At 38.9% G+C, this 17,725-nt stretch overlaps 1 protein-coding gene across 7 annotated transcripts in view; it reads left to right on the top strand.

Moving 5' to 3' along the window:
- The window catches only part of LOC137273489 (uncharacterized protein C1orf21 homolog), a 71,258-nt gene that overhangs the window by 39,872 nt on the left and 13,661 nt on the right, over positions 1-17,725 (top strand). For 2 of the 7 annotated variants that reach the window (XM_067806201.1, XM_067806200.1), the window contains exon 3: positions 12,057-12,108. The exons of 3 other annotated variants lie outside the window; for them this stretch is intronic. The gene's annotated coding sequence lies outside the window, so the exon portion shown is untranslated. Of the gene's footprint in view, positions 1-10,794; positions 10,894-12,056; positions 12,109-13,421; positions 13,508-14,306; positions 14,352-17,725 lie in introns of those variants that run through there. 2 more of the 7 variants (XM_067806202.1, XM_067806203.1) reach the window with 2 other exon arrangements.

Here is a 17,725-nt window from a genome sequence, read left to right on the forward strand (position 1 = left end):
ACAGATGATCTGTTTGATGGGCATTTTAGAAGTATAGCGAGTCACAAGAAAGTAAGATTCTTTATGGATAACAACTTCTTTTATTGTACTTGATGCGTCGTTTCAGTATGGATTCATATACTGTTGTCAAACAAAATCATACACACTAAAACAAGTTGTTATCCATGAAGAATGTATATAGAGATGTTGGGTTTGGAAAATACATGTTCTCTGAATTTGCGCTCGATCCAATAAAAAATCATGTCAGTAGAGATGGTAAACTACTGCGTGGCTGGAATCTGTCATTCGTCCAAGTACAAAGCAGGACTTGGAATGGACAAGAGTTTGCACCAGTTTCCGTCAGATCCAGTCATCCGAAAAAAGTGAATGTAGTTTGTTTGTAATCCACAGACATAAAAACATGTCATGTGTATCACACGTGCCTAATTACATAATGTGGCAGAGACGGGACTCGTGCACCCGAGTCATAAATCAACTTATTTTCTTTATGTCGTATACTCTGATATGTGTTAAGTTCAAATTGCATGTTGACAATGATTGAAGCTGTGTATTGCATATTGTCTTTAGCAGACAGGCAGGTAGACATATAGGTGTGAATAAAGCAGACACTGAGCTTTCTCTGTGACAGAGACTGCTTACCACAATCCACAAGTTTTTTTTACGTAACGAGTAGATTATTTACTTGTTTGTGTACACAACCAAGATTAGACTACTGCTCACGACCTCAGACGCTGTGCATGCATACTGTTTCAAGCTCCGCGAACCTATTCACTGCGCATGCGTTATGGACGCAGCGCAGCACAGCTGTTGAAACCAGTTTTCCCCCCAGCGCTGGGGGGAATTTAGTGAAACGTTTGAACTCCGATTTCGCGGGCTTTTTTTTCATCGCGTTTTTTTCAACTTTATAGGTTGAAATGGCATTTTTGATGATTTGTTTCGGTAAGTGCATACCGAAAGGTACCAGAATCTGCAAAGTTGTGTTTTACGTTGCATGTGACCTTTAACCATGACAGACCCAATGCATATTGATATATGTTAGTGTAACCATTATAGACCCACTGAGTGTAGATATATGGTAATTTAGTCCTGCTAGACTCACTACTTATAGATGTAAAGTAATTTAATCATGCTAGACCCACTAAATATAGATAAATGGTAACTTAGCCATGCTAGACCCACTGAGTATAGATGTATGGTAATTTAGTGATGCTAGACCTACTGAGTATAGATGTATGGTAACTTAGCCATGCTAGACCCACTGAGTATAGATAAATGGTAATTTAGCCATGCTGGACCCACTGCATATAGCTGTATGGTGATATACCCATTCCAGACCCCTGTATGGTAATTTGATCATAGACCCGTCAAGTTCATGGAGACTTCAGCTAATATTTAACTTGCTTTCTTACCTTGATGTGTCCATTAACTGAATTGTTGTCATACTAACAGAAAATGCTGTCATAGACCATTGCTTGGCCTGGTACCCTTATACACTGTCCAAAGACATTAGAGTGTTTCCATTGGTTTGCATTCTGACCAGACTGCTGAGGTATAGAAGGGCAGCTTAGTGATTAAAGCGTTTGCTCGTCACGCCAAAGACACGATGCGAAGCCCATTCCTGGTGTACCCTGTTGGGATAGTGTTGGGATATTGCTAAAAGCAGTGTACCAAACTCAATCACTCTAACCAGACTGCTGTTGATCACTGGATTGTCTGGTGAAGAATCAATTATTAACTGACTCGTGTCATACAGGTGGAATATTGCTGAGTGCAGCTTATAACAACTAACAAAACACATAGATTTGATACTGGTGTGTTTGCCAGTATTTGTGTCTTCCAGTTTTTCAAGAGGCACTGATCTTATAATGGTTTATTATTTGTAATGTTGTCATGGTCAGAGGTCTTAATGGTTTATTATTTTGTAATGCTGTCGTGGGTGAAATTGCTGAATGTGACAGACCAAGTGGGTTATGATAATGTGTATGTAAGCTGTCTAGTACCAGCTTGGTCAGTGCAGTGGCAACTCTGGCCAGTAAATTATGGATAAAAATTATTGGAATGAAATTTGAATGAAATGTGTTTCTAAATTAGTTTAATGAAGGAAATTAAATTGTGAGTCATGTAGGAAATAGTTTTGTCTGTTTATTACTCATGTTGTTGCTTTGATCATTTAAACAGTGAACATTATAACATATACATGTATAAGATGTCAAGGATGTGCAGAGGTCCTGCATTATAATGGTATACATTACAAGAGCCAAACCAAGTGATTGGGTTGCATATGATAGTTATTGCCGAGAATGTAATGTGTGGTGGGGAAGGATGATGTCTGCAGCAGCAGATACCATAAGGGATGGAATTTTCTGCACATTGTGAAGGCTGCATAATGTGGGTGGAATATGTTCCACATTAAAAGGAATTCATACTTTTGGTATGATATGATCCGTGACCGATTGGATGCAGTATGTGGGTGGAATATGTTGTGTATCACACAGGATAAGATATCTTGGTATACATACTATCTGTAGGATATGATTCCTATTCCATAAGATACAATAAGTGGGTCAGTGAAATGATAACAATATAGCCAACTGGACACCACAGAGCGTGTCTGATAGTGAGACGGCATCCTGAAAGTTTGGTGTCTTGTATTGTATTGTTTCTCTTTACTGTTTCCTACTGTGTTTCGATTGATTTCATGGTGATGTTGACATAGCCATGCTGTTGAAGCTTACTGACGTGATGCTGCACATCTGTGTCTCATTTTCAGAATTGCGACTGTCTGGTGAATAAATTTATCTTGTCCACAGCTGTACACAGCATTTGTATTATTAAACACAATATATCAAAGACAAGATTATAATTTAGTGTTTTTTTTGTGTCGTTTCATCGCTTCTCGCAAAAGGCGTTTAGAAGACATTGTTTACACAGTACGTAGAATGAAAAAAATCATTATATAATGCTGGCGTCTGCATCGTGATCAACTGGATGTTCTTTATAAATGTTTGGTCATGGTATGTTTTGATGTATGTAGCTGCAAGTATTATGTTCATGAATCGATTATGGTCAGCCTTGCTGTGCATGATTACAACATCTCGTTACTGCTTCAGGCTTGCCAGATTATATCATATGTTACTTAAGGTCTTATCCATGTTTCTCCAGACTGCCGAAAACAGTCATTTATATTGGTTTTTTTTGACATATTAAGTACAGCTATAGGAAGACTAAACTCCCCTCAGTCCTTAAGTCTAGAGGGACACTGGGGTACCCTAGTGGTTAAAGCATTAGCTCATTATGCCGAAGACCCAGGTGTGAAACCCCAGGTTCGAATAACTGGGTTTGAATCCCTAGGTACAGTGTGTGCAGCCCTTTTCTTGTATCCCCTGTTATGACGATTCTGGAATGTTGCTAAAAGTGGCATAAAACCAAAGTCAGTCAGTCAGCCTTCGGACTGGAAGGATCTGATGGGCGTATTAAGTGATACAGCATGTTTTGAGGTGTACTACGTATGAAAGGGGATACAGTATATATGTGTTGGATGTACGTTACTGGATGTACAGTGTTTTAGTGGGATATGGCATGTATTACAGGATGTGCAATATGTTAGTGGCATATAATAATTACGTCATACAATGTGTAAGTGGGATTTGATACAATGTGTATTTTGAAATATTCATTACTGTAATGTATATATACTGTTTTGGGGACCTGTGGGATTTACTCACTCACTCCTTTTATAGTATCGTTAACACTATCCAAAGTCATGCAGTCAGCCTGGACGTTGTTTAAGGTTGAGTAGCTGTATGTTAATGTAATAAGTTGTTCATAAATATGTGTAAGTGAGACAAGTACATACAAGTACCATTCTGACAGTGAGTCATCATAAGCTTGTCACTATGAGCCGTATATCCCACCACTGCAGCAGCTAGCTCTCTTGTCATAGCACAAAGTCTCACATACTCACTCTCGTATTACTCAGAGACTTTCAGTATAAATCTGTAAATGACAACGGTGACAGAACCAGCCTGAATCGCAGCCTCAACCAAGGGACCCACAGAACTGCTGGGACCTATACTCGATATTGCCCTGACGCTAATGGTTAACACATGCATATCTCCTTGCCAAACTGCTATTGTTTGAGGTTGATGCTTACAATCTTAGTTTTCTTGCTTGTATTTGGTACATTGTTTCGCCTTAGCCTCTGTGGCCCTCCCCAGGTTCCCTCTGCCACAGGTTTTCTGTTTAAAACAAAACCTCAGAATCTGTTCTGATCCTTTACATCAAGCCCTGAATAAAACAAGTCCATATTTCATTAAGACCGGAGTCTAAATTGCCCATCTCAATGGGGCACCTTATAAATATAAAAGGAGCTGTGTGTAGTTTTTCTTTTTTCAAAATTATATATTTAGAGACGGAGCATCAGTCATGACTCCATTGTTTTGAGTGGAAGCACCAGTTTAGTCAAAGTAGCATGGTGTCAATCTACAAAATGCTCAGACCAACAGAAACAGCTATGTGTGTGTGCATGCATGTCGCCACTGCAGAGTAATAACCCTGAATGTGGGATGAAAACCTCATTTGACCACTACTCTTTGTGACTGATGTGTATTCATCAATCAACAGGACACCCAATGGCCACTGTGTCATTGCAAGGAAATAGTTTATATGAAGTATAATGTTGATTTTGTGGCTGATTATTTGTATTTGCATCTGTAAGGAGTTGCTATAACTGCCAGAAGAACATTCCGTCTTTGTACACCATTGCTGAATACCCTAGGCATGTAATCAGGACCAGTCAATAGAACATCACGTTACTCTATTGCTGGACGTTCGTCAGATGTTCGTGGGATGAAAAGCATGAGAATGAATGGCCATATTTTAGTGGCATTCATCACACAGGAATGTTGCAGTTAAGGTTTTAGACTAATAGAGTTGAGAAATTGAGTCTTGTGAATGCTCGGAAGTCATTTAGAGATGATATTTTTATTGATATATATGATGGAGCCATGCTGGTTTTGCCAAAGGCCTGAAGAATTTAAGTCATGATGAAGTTCAGTCATAGAAACATGCCATGGTGTTTGAGGATAATGATGACATGGTTTTGTGTCTTCAGAGCACATTGGTGCATTGTTGTTCAGGATGTTGTCGGTGTCACAGAAAGGAATTACTTTGTGAACCCTTTTGAAATGGATGCCATTGTCATATTACATCACACAGATTAAAAAAAAGTATTCTTCATGCATCTTTTTGAGACATAAAGTGAATGGATTGCTTAGGCCACATTGTTTCTGTATCATGGACCATTACCCAAGTGCTATGCTGTAAGAATGATGATCCTCTACTTTAAAGAGATTATCAAGCCACCAGTCAGTTGAGTGTGTAGGCTCTGAGTTTTGGGGTCTAGAGTTTTGTGCTCTGGAGCCATAGATTCTGGAGACTTGGATTCTTGAAACTTGGGTTGTGGAGTCTTGTGCTCTGGAAACATGTGTTCTGGAGCCTTGGCTTCGGGAGTCCTGGGTTCTGGAGTCTTCAGTGCTGGAGCCTTGTGCTCTAGAGCCATGTGTTCTGGAGTCTTTGGTGCTGGAGTGTTGATTCCTGGGCCTAGATTTTTTATCCTCTCTCAGTCTAAGATATTGGTTTGTAACTGGTAATGTATGGCACTTACAACTATCTAAAGTCTTGGAGTACTGAGACCTTGTTCTGGAATATTTCTTCAAACAACTTGAGGTCTCCTGCGACAATGCTTGTTGTAAGGAACCAGACGATCATGTTAGGTCAGTTGGCTGATGGCATGTGATGGCATAAAAAATCTCTAGGTTGATGCGCTTTATGCCAACCACTGCATTGATACTTACTGTGTATTATCATAGATACACCAAATTGTAATCAGGAAAAGTAACGGTCTGTAGAAGGAGGAATAGGCTTATCTGTGGGTTATGCTTTTGTCAAACTTTTTTCAGATAGTAAGTATACTGCTTAACATGAACAAGTGGACAACAGAAGACCGGTTTGTCAGTAGCGATGATTTTTAATTTAAACATTTCTGGACTAGGCTATTTACCTGTCGAGTTCTGATCTTTCTACTAGGCATTGTCTTACATACAGGGATTAAGATTACTGTGTGTAACTGTGTGTGATTACAGCACAGGAAATAGCAATTAGTTGGCCAGTGCAGTTCCACTACCAATGATGTAGTTAAAATGTACCCAATTATGTAACATGATGAATTCTGATGCATTGATGTTAAAACTTTAGTATCCTAGTATTTTCATTTTAATTGCAGGTTTTGCTCTAACAGTAGGTGGAATATTGCTGAAAGTACCAATATGGTACAGAGTAACAAACCAGGCCCTTTATTTAATTTATTCAGTGATGTTTTTTTTAAGTGTTATTCGGTCTTGTAAACCAACAGGCCAAGGCTAAGTGTTTGAATAACTGAAACTGAATTGTTCTCGGAATAAGCAGTTGCAAGCTCAAGAGGGCAACCGTGTGTTTTATTGTTCAGTTATGATACCGGTATGTCCTGTGACTGCGTGATGTAATGTGGAGAATGAACTGGCACAGCTTTGACATTTAACAACAGTTGGTAAAACCAACATGAAATTAAGACTTTGAAGTAAGAGCAGTTAGTGGAGATGAAGTCCATTAATTTATTTCCTGAATTTTCTGTAAAAATCCCAATTGCAAAATAATAAATAATGGAGTAGTTTGACAAATGTTTTAATCAACATGAGAGGCTAAACAAACTCTCATGTCAAATAAAATAAATGTGTTTTGTTTGTTTTGTTTTGCGAGTGGTGCGAGTATCCACTTCCCTCAGTGTGTTGCTTGCTCTTCTCGTTGGGTTTGTTGGTGGACTGATATTCTAGTAATGCAGATAGCTCCACCGGAATCAGTGGGTGACCTAAATAGAAAGCTAATTGTCAGCAAGTAATTAGATGAAGCTCACTAATCCTGGAATCAATCGACAGATAGCAGTTAATTCTGTGTCATGTATTGTGTTGTTCCATTCATGATACTGAGGAAACTAGTCTCATTCCTTAGAGCTGATCCTGTTCCGTGAAGGTCCCGGGGTAGAAGAGGTCTTCAGCAACCCATGCTTGTTATAAGAGGCGACTAACCGCATCGGGTGGTGGTAAGGCTCACCGACTTAGTTGACACATCATCGGTTCACAATTGCGCAGATTGATGGTCATGCTGTTGATCACTGGATTGTCTGGTCCAGACTTGATTATGTACAGACCGCCGCCATATAGCTGGTCAACATTGCTGAGTGCAGTGTAAAAGCTCGCTCGCTCACTCACTCTCACTCACTCACTCACTCACTCTCACTCACCCTGTTGCATTACATTGGTCATGAGTATGATGCCATTGTTTCATGCTTGAAGATCATGTGCTATGAATGCATGCTCATATGTGTATATGTATGTTTCAGTGTATCCAGTGGATGGTTGTTTTTCTTTTATGTCGTATTTCTTTGTGTCCTGTGACTGTGTGCTACTGAGTTGTGTCCTTTGAATGTGTGCTACTAAGTTGTCCACTATGAATGTGTGCTACTAACTGCTGTCCAATGAGTGTGTGCTACTAAGTTGTGTCCTGTGAATGTGCACTACTAAGTTGTCCACTATGAATGTGTGCTACTAACTGCTGTCCAATGAGTGTGTGCTACTAAGTTGTGTCCTGTGAATGTGTGCTACTAAGTTGTCCACTATGAATGTGTGCTAGTAACTGCTGTCCAATGAGTGTGTGCTACTAAACTGTGTCCTGTGAATGTGTGCTACTAAGTTGTCCACTATGAATGTGTGCTACTAACTGCTGTCCAATGAGTGTGTGCTACTAAACTGTGTCCTGTGAATGTGTGCTACTAAGTTGTCCACTATGAATGTGTGCTACTAACTGCTGTCCAATGAGTGTGTGCTACTAAACTGTGTCCTGTGAATGTGTGCTACTAAGTTGTCCACTATGAATGTGTGCTACTAACTGCTGTCCAATGAGTGTGTGCTACTAAGTTGCATCCTGTGAATGACTGTGCTATAAAGTTCTGTCCTATGAATGTGCTACAAAGTTGTTCCTTATGAAAGCTTGCTAATCTGAGTCCTATGCTCTTTGTGTTCTTAAAGGTTTTGTCCTATGAGTGTATGCTTCAATGTTGTGTCCTATGCTCTTTCTGTTCGTGTATGTTGTATCCTAATAATGCCTTTTGCATGCTGTATGTAAGTTGCCAGTGTTACAGCAGACTGACACTATTGGGAGATTGTGTGTCATCTTCTCTAGACTGTTTTCATTGCTTATCATAATGTACAATACAGGTTGTCTGGTTATTTGATAGCTGTCTAGTTAAGCTGGTGTATTATTTGTGATGTAAGCAAGAACTGTGGTTTAGAAAAGGTCACAGCTCTACTATGCTTGGGGTGGTGGGGTAGCCCAGCGGTTAAACCATTCACTCGTCATGCTGAAGCCCTGGGATTGATTCCCCATACTGGATCCAATGCCCCTGGGTATAATGTGTGAAGCCCATTTTGGGTGTCCCCTGCTATGATGTTGCTGGAATATTGCTGGAAGTGTCTTAAAAGCATACTCACTCACCCACTCACTTACTCTTCTATTGAGTACTGACCCATGAAGGTCCAAGGGTAGATAGGCCTTCGGCAACCCATGCTTGCCATAAAAAGCAACTATGCTTGTCGTAAGAGGCAACTAATGGGATCGGGTGGTCAGACTCACTGACTTGGTTGACACATGTCATCTGTTCCCATTTGTGCAGATCGATGCTTATGTTGTTGATCACTAGATTGTCTGGTCCTGACTCGATTATTTACAGACCGCCTCCATATAGCTGTAATATTGCTGAGTGCGGCGTAAAACTAAACTCACTCACTCACTCTATTGAGTACCATTCACAACTATGTGAAAAATCAGCAATACTTCAAACGTGTCTCTCATCAAAGGAGACACTAAATGTTTATGATCTTTACATATCCATAAATTCCCAGTTACTGTCATCCTTAACATTTTAATTGCAGTCATGCTAAACATTTCCTCATATTACATGATTTCTTGAAGGTGATGGCTGCAAAGAACGATGCTCTTTGCATCATTATGTGTCTGTTAGATCCTTGAAGATTCCAGGGTAGAATAGGTCTTCAGCAACCCATGCTTGTATAAAAGGCGACTTTGTTTGTTGCAAGAGGCAACTAACGGGACCCGGTGGTCACTTGCTGACTTGGTTGACACTGGTCATTGGTTCCCAGTTGCAAAGGTCGAGGCTCATACTGTTAACTGGATTATCTGGTCCATTATTTTCAGACGTATAGCTGGAATATTACTGAATGCGGCATAAACTTCAACTCAGTATGTTTCTGATAACGGAAAGGGTTTCCTTGATGACAGGTTTCCTTGATGATAAGTAACTGATCTCTTGTGACTTCAAAGGGTGACTCATATTGTCTTCATAGGCTCAACATCAGGAGCTCAGAGTTAGATGGTGTTTTGACAGGGTCTCATTCTGCGCACGGATCATCTCCCTGGTGTAGTGGTTAGAGTGTTTGCCCCGAGAGCAGGAAGTCACGTGAAGATACGCTATTGTCACAGGTTTACCTCCAGCAGCTGTCTTGGTTATGACCCTTGGTATGGGGTGCAGTGATGTTAATACTGTGGAAAGCATAGATGTGTGGGAAAATGTATGCACTATTAATTTATATGTTATCAAAAATATTTTCAGGAGTATTGCATTTAGAATGATCCATACAGAATTGAAGTTACATCTCAGGTTATCACTATGCTTGAAACAATCCCAATCATAGTGTTTTCAAAATTTTAAATGTTTTGGACTTCATGTAATTCCAGAACCACTATCAAATTTCATTTTCAAATAAAAGTGAGATCATGGTCATGTTCAAATGTAACAATTATGACTGTGATCTTACGCATGAAAGGTGCAGCGGGCCAGTGTCCTAAGTATTAATGATGCCATTTAATTATATTGTCATAGTAACTGATGTCACAATCATCAGCATTGTGCCATAATTTTATTTGTAGGATGTCCCTTAGGATCACATGATCCCATCTGAATGATTTCTGTGGAAGATAATTTGGGATCATGTAATACCAATATGATTGACACTATTTCATTTTTATAATTATTTTCTATGGCAGCACATGAAGATGTTGTAGGCGAAATGTGTTTGCAGTGTTTGATATTTAAACTTGGATTCTTCAGTTTTCTAATTTGAAGCTGAACATTTTGAAAACAGCCACATTGTATCCCTAAACAACATACTTACCTTTTTAAGAAGAGACCTCATACATTAAACATGAACCAACACTCAGACTTGATGTTTGTGTAAGGAGATGATTTTATGTTAAGGGTTTGGAAATTAATAGATTACATAATGTCAGAATATAATGGCTGACAAAGTAAAATATAATTAAGTTACGTTTAAAGGCATACTGTGATGCAGTTAGATGAAGGCTAAGGCATCAGTCAGATCAGCTATGGTACATTGATGCATTCTTTGCTGCAGGCAAATGTAGAAGCCCAGATTCTGGTGGTGACTTCATCATGTCTTCACCTAGAAATATGCAGATAGAGATAAAAATCAATATATCCAGACAATTATTACAAACACAGGTCAACTCTCCCAGCACCTTTTGTCCCAGCCAATCAGGTGTAATCTACTCAGGGAAATATGTAATCTAGTCGGGTGATATCATTCTATATCACACAGCAGCACATCATTTATTCATTTATTTCTGCCCTCTGTGGATTACATGAAGAATGAATGTCTCTTCCAGGCAGTCCCACATGGCATTGTGTTGCTGGGATTACCAGCAGGGGAGATAACTCTGACTTATAATAGCTGTCCCAGGTCGCAGTGAACCAGGATGATGGTGGTATGTCCCACTTTCATTGTGGTATTAGTTGAACAGAAATATATCACATGTTCTCTGGAGATTTCACAGTGAATACAGCTATAGGGACAGTTGTTAATGCAAAGCTTACATTTTAATGCCAGTGTTTGGTTTTATTCATGCTTAAATCGACAAGACTGCCTGATTGATGGGAGCTCTGTATTAAATATTGATGACATCACAGTGTTATTGCCAATCTTGATTAAGATTGATCAAATTGATGTTTATGGGTGCTAAGGTCGTCTCCACGTCATCCTTCATGGGCATCAACATTTTTCACAATTTGACGTTTGTCTTGAATCGGGAGAGGTCATTTTTTTTTTCAGACAGAATTTATCAATGTGTATGTCTTAGTTGCTAAGAACTAAGCATTTTGTAGAATATAATTTATGCTCTTTCATCAGTTGCACAAAATAAAGAAGCTGACTTCAATAAATACTCTCTTAATTGTGTTTCACTTCTAAGTGCCATTCAAATACTTTGGAAATTTTTGGTGTAATTTTGTTAGTAATATATTTTAATTAGTAATATATGCTGATAGTGTTGGTCACTAGTTGGTCTGCCAAACAAACTGCAGCCATGTAGCTGGAATATTGCTAACTGTGGCGTCAGGCTGAAGTCACCTACTCACTCACTCATTACTTTAGATTACATGTATCTAAGAAAACAAATATTTGTACATGGATGTACAAGCATGATGGAACGTGCAGATTTTGAGGTTTTCTTCCTTTTCCGCCCACTCATTCACATACACCCATCCATGCTTGCTCACTCACTCACTCCAACACTTACTGAATCACATTCACCCATGATTGCTCACTTAACTACCTTCACATTCTCACTCACTCACTCACCCACCCACACCCATGATGCTTGTCCACCCACACTCACAGCCTCACTCACTCATACCTGCTTACTTACTGACCCATTCACACTCTCGCAGTACACTAGCCAGGGACTCCGAAGGCTGGAGAACACGTTCAGGAATAAATCATCTTTATGTTCCTCATGCTCCAAGAATTAAATACTCCCTCAGCGATTAAGTCGGTTGTGTTTACATTTTATGTGTGGTGTAAGGATGCTGGTGATGATATGGGTCAGTTATTGATCGTTATCGGATGACAAGCATTGCCTTCTATCTCCAGACATCAAGGACCAGACCAGGTTACCACCATCAAACAACTCACAACTGTAAAGGTCAATATACTTTTGTTTCTCCTCAATGTTATTGCCATGGAGACAATATTTGTGCTTTGTATATGTCTACACTTACGGCAAGTGAAGCTTTCAGAATAGTAGTCTTAAAAAATTGTATATAAAACAACAAATGGTTATTCGATTTGTTAATGTCATATTAATATCATCTGAATGTCATAAAAGATGAACTGATATGTGAGAGACATGCTTTTCATTTTAGTGAAAATGCTTTTTCACAAAATGTTCTAAGTAGCCTATCATTTGATATTACTGTGTGTAAACCTCAAAGCAAGGAATAACAGTCTTTTGTCAGCTGCCAGTTGAAGTATTAATTTTCCAGTTCATGTACTACTAGTTACAACAAAGGGAATTATTTAGTCAGCAGGACCATACAAGAAGACTGAAAAGATTTTAGTGCTAACACTTATGATGATTTTGAATGCAGTTTACAACACATTTTGTGGAAAAGTGTCCTCATTGATCAGTTTGGAGTCCAAGATAATCATTCATTATTTTGTACAGATGAATGACATGGCAAAGAAGTGTATTGTTGAAAAAAACACAGGGACCATCATGTTTGTCTAGGAGGGGCAGTGGGGTAGCCTTATGGTGAAAGCATCTTCTGAAGACCTGGGTTTGATTCCCCACATTGGTACAATATGTGAAGCCCATTTCTGGTGTCCCGTGATATTGCTGGAATGTTGCTTACAGCAGCGGAAGACAAAGCATTCTCCCTACTCCATGTGCCAAGATTAATAACAATTATTTCCCAAATTCTCAGTTGTCTTGGAAGTGACAGTGTATGTGCTTTGTGGATTTTAACCCTTTCAGCACTGTGCTTCTCCCACTAGGTTGCTTTGATAAGACTTGTGCCTGTTCCAAGCTTTGAAAATGAAAAAATCAAGTATTGAGTTTTGTTTTTTTTATGCTAGGGCTATAATTCTTCTCCAACCTTTTGCCACTAAGTTTTTGTCTCTCTGGCAAGCAGTGGTCATGAATAGTGGAAATGAAATGTTTGTGAAAAGCTGTTTGTGCGTAATGTGCCGATGGTTTGGACTTTCCAAAGCCCAAATGCCGAATGGAGGTTCCAAGTATTCCATGTATGTACTGAATGAAGGTTCCTTAGGCCCCATAGAGATTACACAGGCCCATGTATTTCTTTTTATGTAGGGAACTATTCAACTTGTTACTGCTATGATTTTCCATTGCTAAAACAGTTTGTTGACAGGTAAAAATATGTAACAAAATGAATAAGTTATGAATGTCAGTTATTATATACATATCCTTTCTGTCAGCTATGGTTTCGTTTCAAGGCAGCAGTAGTGGTGATGTAGTCATGGCTGTTGTGAATAATGGACAATAAAGTTTTGGATGGACACACAAGTTTACTGCAATTAAGGTAAAAAATGCAGTTTTGAATACAATTAATTAATTAAATAAATAGCAAACATAAGTCCAGATATGCAATGAAAATGTATTATTACGAGGTTATATAGCAACAGGATTAAATTGAGTGATCATGACTAGGAGGTGTGCCTTGGTTGGTGGTCCAGCTGATTTTGATGCATATTTAAGGATCAAGTAAGGACCTTGGCTTATCTATGAGAACAGTATATATTGTAGGTCAGGCATACACCATGTATGTTCTATATACACCATGATGGCCCACTAGTCCCAATCTTGGTTGTGAACTTCTGATGTAGGTTCTGTATGCCCATGTAGGGTCTGTATCACCCATATAGACTTCGTAGATGGCTCAGTATTCCCTATCTTGGTTGTGAACACCCAGTGTAGATTGTGTACAGCCAAGCAGGCTCTGTATAACCAATTTAGGTTCTTTACTCTTCATGAAGGCCCAGTATTCCCCATCTTGGTTGTCCTCACCCATCCATTATAGGTTCTTTTGCCCGTATCACCCTTGTAGATGTGGTATACCTCATGATGGTTCTGAATATGTGCCTGTATACCGAATCCTTGTTGACTAAAATGAGGATCTGGTGAATGACGAGATCGATATGCCATCATCCCCAGATGACATCAGCCAGTGGTAAGCCAGGCTTGTACCTAATTACAAGCAGGCAGGATATTATGTAAGCTTAATATAATTGACAGCAGTGTGAAACGAAATCCCCCGTGGCACCCTAGCTTATTCACTTATTGATGTCTTGATGCCAGTTTGTTTTGTCCTCTGATTGCAGATGCCAGAAGTATGCCTGAAGTCAATAAAGGCTGGATTGACCCCTGTGAGATTTCCTATACACATATAATAAACAATACATACCCAATCTTAAAGGCAGATTAAGTAAGTTAGCAATTTTCTCTACAAGAAGGTAATTTCACCAGTCCATTGCCTTGATTGACGAGTAATTGTACCACTGTGGCGAAGCAATTAGGCCAGTTGTTGCCCTTCGATCAATGATCGCAGGATTTTGATAGGTCACTCGCAGATGACCATATAATCATGCCTGGTCAATATCACTATTATACCCCATGTGATAAATTGCACAGTGGTCGTGGATTGTGTTGGATCCTTTCTGTAGTCCCTTGGCTATCAGAACTTTGTATTGTATAATTAGATGTTGTAAGGTATGTGGTCCTGTTGTCAGTGAAGGTTACAGATCAGGGGAACAACTTTGTTCATAGAGTAGTAGGAGATGGTAATATGGATGTCACTGTTCATGTGCTTTAGAGGCTGCTTGGGTTATATGATCCCTTGGAAGCTGAGAATTATAATTGAGAACGACCTGAGCCTTTGATCAGGGCAATATTTTTTTGTGCTTTAAGCATGCCTCTGCTGAGATGCCAACCCATACGATTTTATTGTATTTGTTATAAAAAATCAACACAAAGTATGTGATGATGATAGCAGTAAATATGTATGAATTTTTAAAAAAATACATGCAATGAAATCCTGAAATAGCACACGTACCATATACAATATCTACGTTTGTTGTTTGGTTAATTAATTTCGACCAGCAAGCTGTATGTGGGTACTTGCTTCTGATTTAGGTGAGTGCAATGTTAAGGTCTTAGATTATATATCTAAATTGTTTATTTACCATAATATGAAAAATCTATGGAAAAGTTAATCCTAATTTTGGCCAAGAGATACTAATTATTGCATCAGTTTTGGGCCAAAACACTAATTGGGCTAAATTAGGGTTGGTCTCTCTGGTAAATATACAGTTACACACTATAACCATATCGGTCAATGCTACAAAACTCATAGCATAACAGGATTATATAACTGAAATGATAAGTCAGATTAGTCCAGTTTAACTGCATGTATTTTCATTGGCATATTTGTTATCTCCAGTTTCTTGACCTGAAATGAATGACATTGTTTTTGACAATTCTCATTACACAAAATGAGAGTTTCCTCAAAACTTGCATCTAAGATTGGAGGGTGAGTATTATACTCAAGTGCATGCAATGCACAAGAAACATGGTAATGATATAAATACTGCAGAATCTGTCCAAGATGAACTTGTGTGGCGCCAAAAGTATGGTCGTGTGTAGACAGTGATCTGCAATAGTGATATGCTGGAAGAAACTGCCTCCGGTGCCGTTCTTGTGTCAATGATGTTTCGGCATTTATTGGAAATACATGACCTTGCAAGCCTTAGATTCAGCTTGAAATTTACAGTTTTTCACTAATGTATCGTGAAAACTAAAGCCCTAAATCGGAGGAAGCTTTGGAAGTGTGATCATGGTTGAAAACAATGCGTTCAGCCAGGCTTGTTCTGCTGAGCTTAATGGATTGTAGAAGTGAGAAGTGTGAACAGATCAACTGGATCAGGGAGAATCATTTACATGATAAATTGGTGTTTTGTTCCTCAGTTTCAGGGTGTGTCTACCCTATGGCATTTAGAAAGTTGTCAGATGTAGCATACATTATATTTGTAATTAAACTTCATCAGTAAAATTCTAGTACTTTTGCAGTTCACAGTGTCTGAGGCACTGAATGAACAGCAGCCATTTAAAATGTTCTGTAAGTGATGCGTTCCAAAAAAAATGAAAATCTGCCATTCGTGGTCCAGATCATCGGCTGTGTGGATTAGATTGCTGACTTTGTGTGCTGTCAATTTCGTGCCATTATCAGAGAATGTGGATTTGAATCCCGGGACTCAACCACAAGAATTACCGGAATTTTAACTTCATTAAAGTATATTGTCCTTAACCTTAATCATGTCATCAGGTTATAATGAGTCTAACACCATTTTCAGTATGATAGTGGGTGATTGCATGAAGCAGGACTATTAGTCTCATGTAATGACAGCTTAAGAAACTGAATGCATTAACTGAATGCATTAGCCAAACAGATATCTCATGCACAAGACAGAGCCTAAGCCGTAACGAGGTACTCAAGAACTTCATTAAAGGTGATTATAGAATCTTCTCAAAGGTTTCCGACATCAGGCAATACTATCGTCTCCACTGTTCATCTTTAGGATAATACTCAATGGTAGGCTCTGATCTCAAGATCTCAGTTCCAATTGAATTATGGGAAATCCTGATTCCAGATACAAATCTTCTGTTGGATTTACATTCATTTTACACGGACCAGGACAAATCATTTTGATGCTGGAAATGCGGACAGGAACTGAATGTTAGTGAATGGATTGTATGACACTGAGCTCCTTTACTACAAACAGGGGCTGTGGGGTAGCCTAGTGGTTAAATCGTTCGCTCACCAAGCTAAAGACCTGGGTTCTCCACATGGGTACAATGTGTGAAGTTCATTTCTGGTGTCCCAGCCCTGATGTTGCTGTAATATTGATAAAGCGGCATAAAATTGAACTCACTCATTCCTATAAACATAAACGTCATTACCCAAATCTGATATTTTTTTATTTCCAGTTTTTATTGAGAATTATCACAAGTTAAATCTTTTGATCTTGAGAAAAATTCCGACATCAAATTTGTTCAACCAATGACTTTACAATCATTTATTTAATGGATTAAAATTTGAATAATGGATTCTTTGTTTAAAAGAAAGTTGCAGTGCACAGTTTGATACAAATCTTAGATTTTTGACAAGAATAATAATTATTAATTGTCTTCAACTGAAGTGAGGAGTCACGGTCAGGGCTATTAGTGAACCTTGCTCACATTTTGTAGCCTGTTTCCATGTTGGTTTTCAAATTTCAACTAATAAATCACAGCTTCTTTAAGATCTTACACAAGGTGTCTTTCAGTTGCTGGGCTCGGGGTTTAAATAAAATCTATGATACCAAACAGTAATCAGGTGTGGAAGATAATACTGGTGTCGTTGACATTCTGTCAGTCCTCACATACCCTCCCCCCCCCATGGATATAATGTTTAAAGCCCATTTCTGGTGTGGAACAACATGATATTGTTGGAATATTGCTATATGAGGTATATTTTAGTGTCCAGTCTCAACTGCTCCCGACTTGATTATTTGAATGCAGCTTTCACACAGCTTGAATATTGCTCAGTGCAACAATGAACATCAAGCAACAGTTTACTTCCTTGTTATCTTGTGCATCCTGATGTATCACTTTGTACCGGCAACTTATCTGTGAGTGTCACTGATAAGTAAAACAACTATGTTATGGAGGCTGATGTGCTGTGGAGGTCCAAGGAAGACTGTGA

Source organism: Haliotis asinina, chromosome 2, assembly GCF_037392515.1.
Source record: "Haliotis asinina isolate JCU_RB_2024 chromosome 2, JCU_Hal_asi_v2, whole genome shotgun sequence".
NCBI classification, from domain to species: domain Eukaryota; kingdom Metazoa; phylum Mollusca; class Gastropoda; order Lepetellida; family Haliotidae; genus Haliotis; species Haliotis asinina.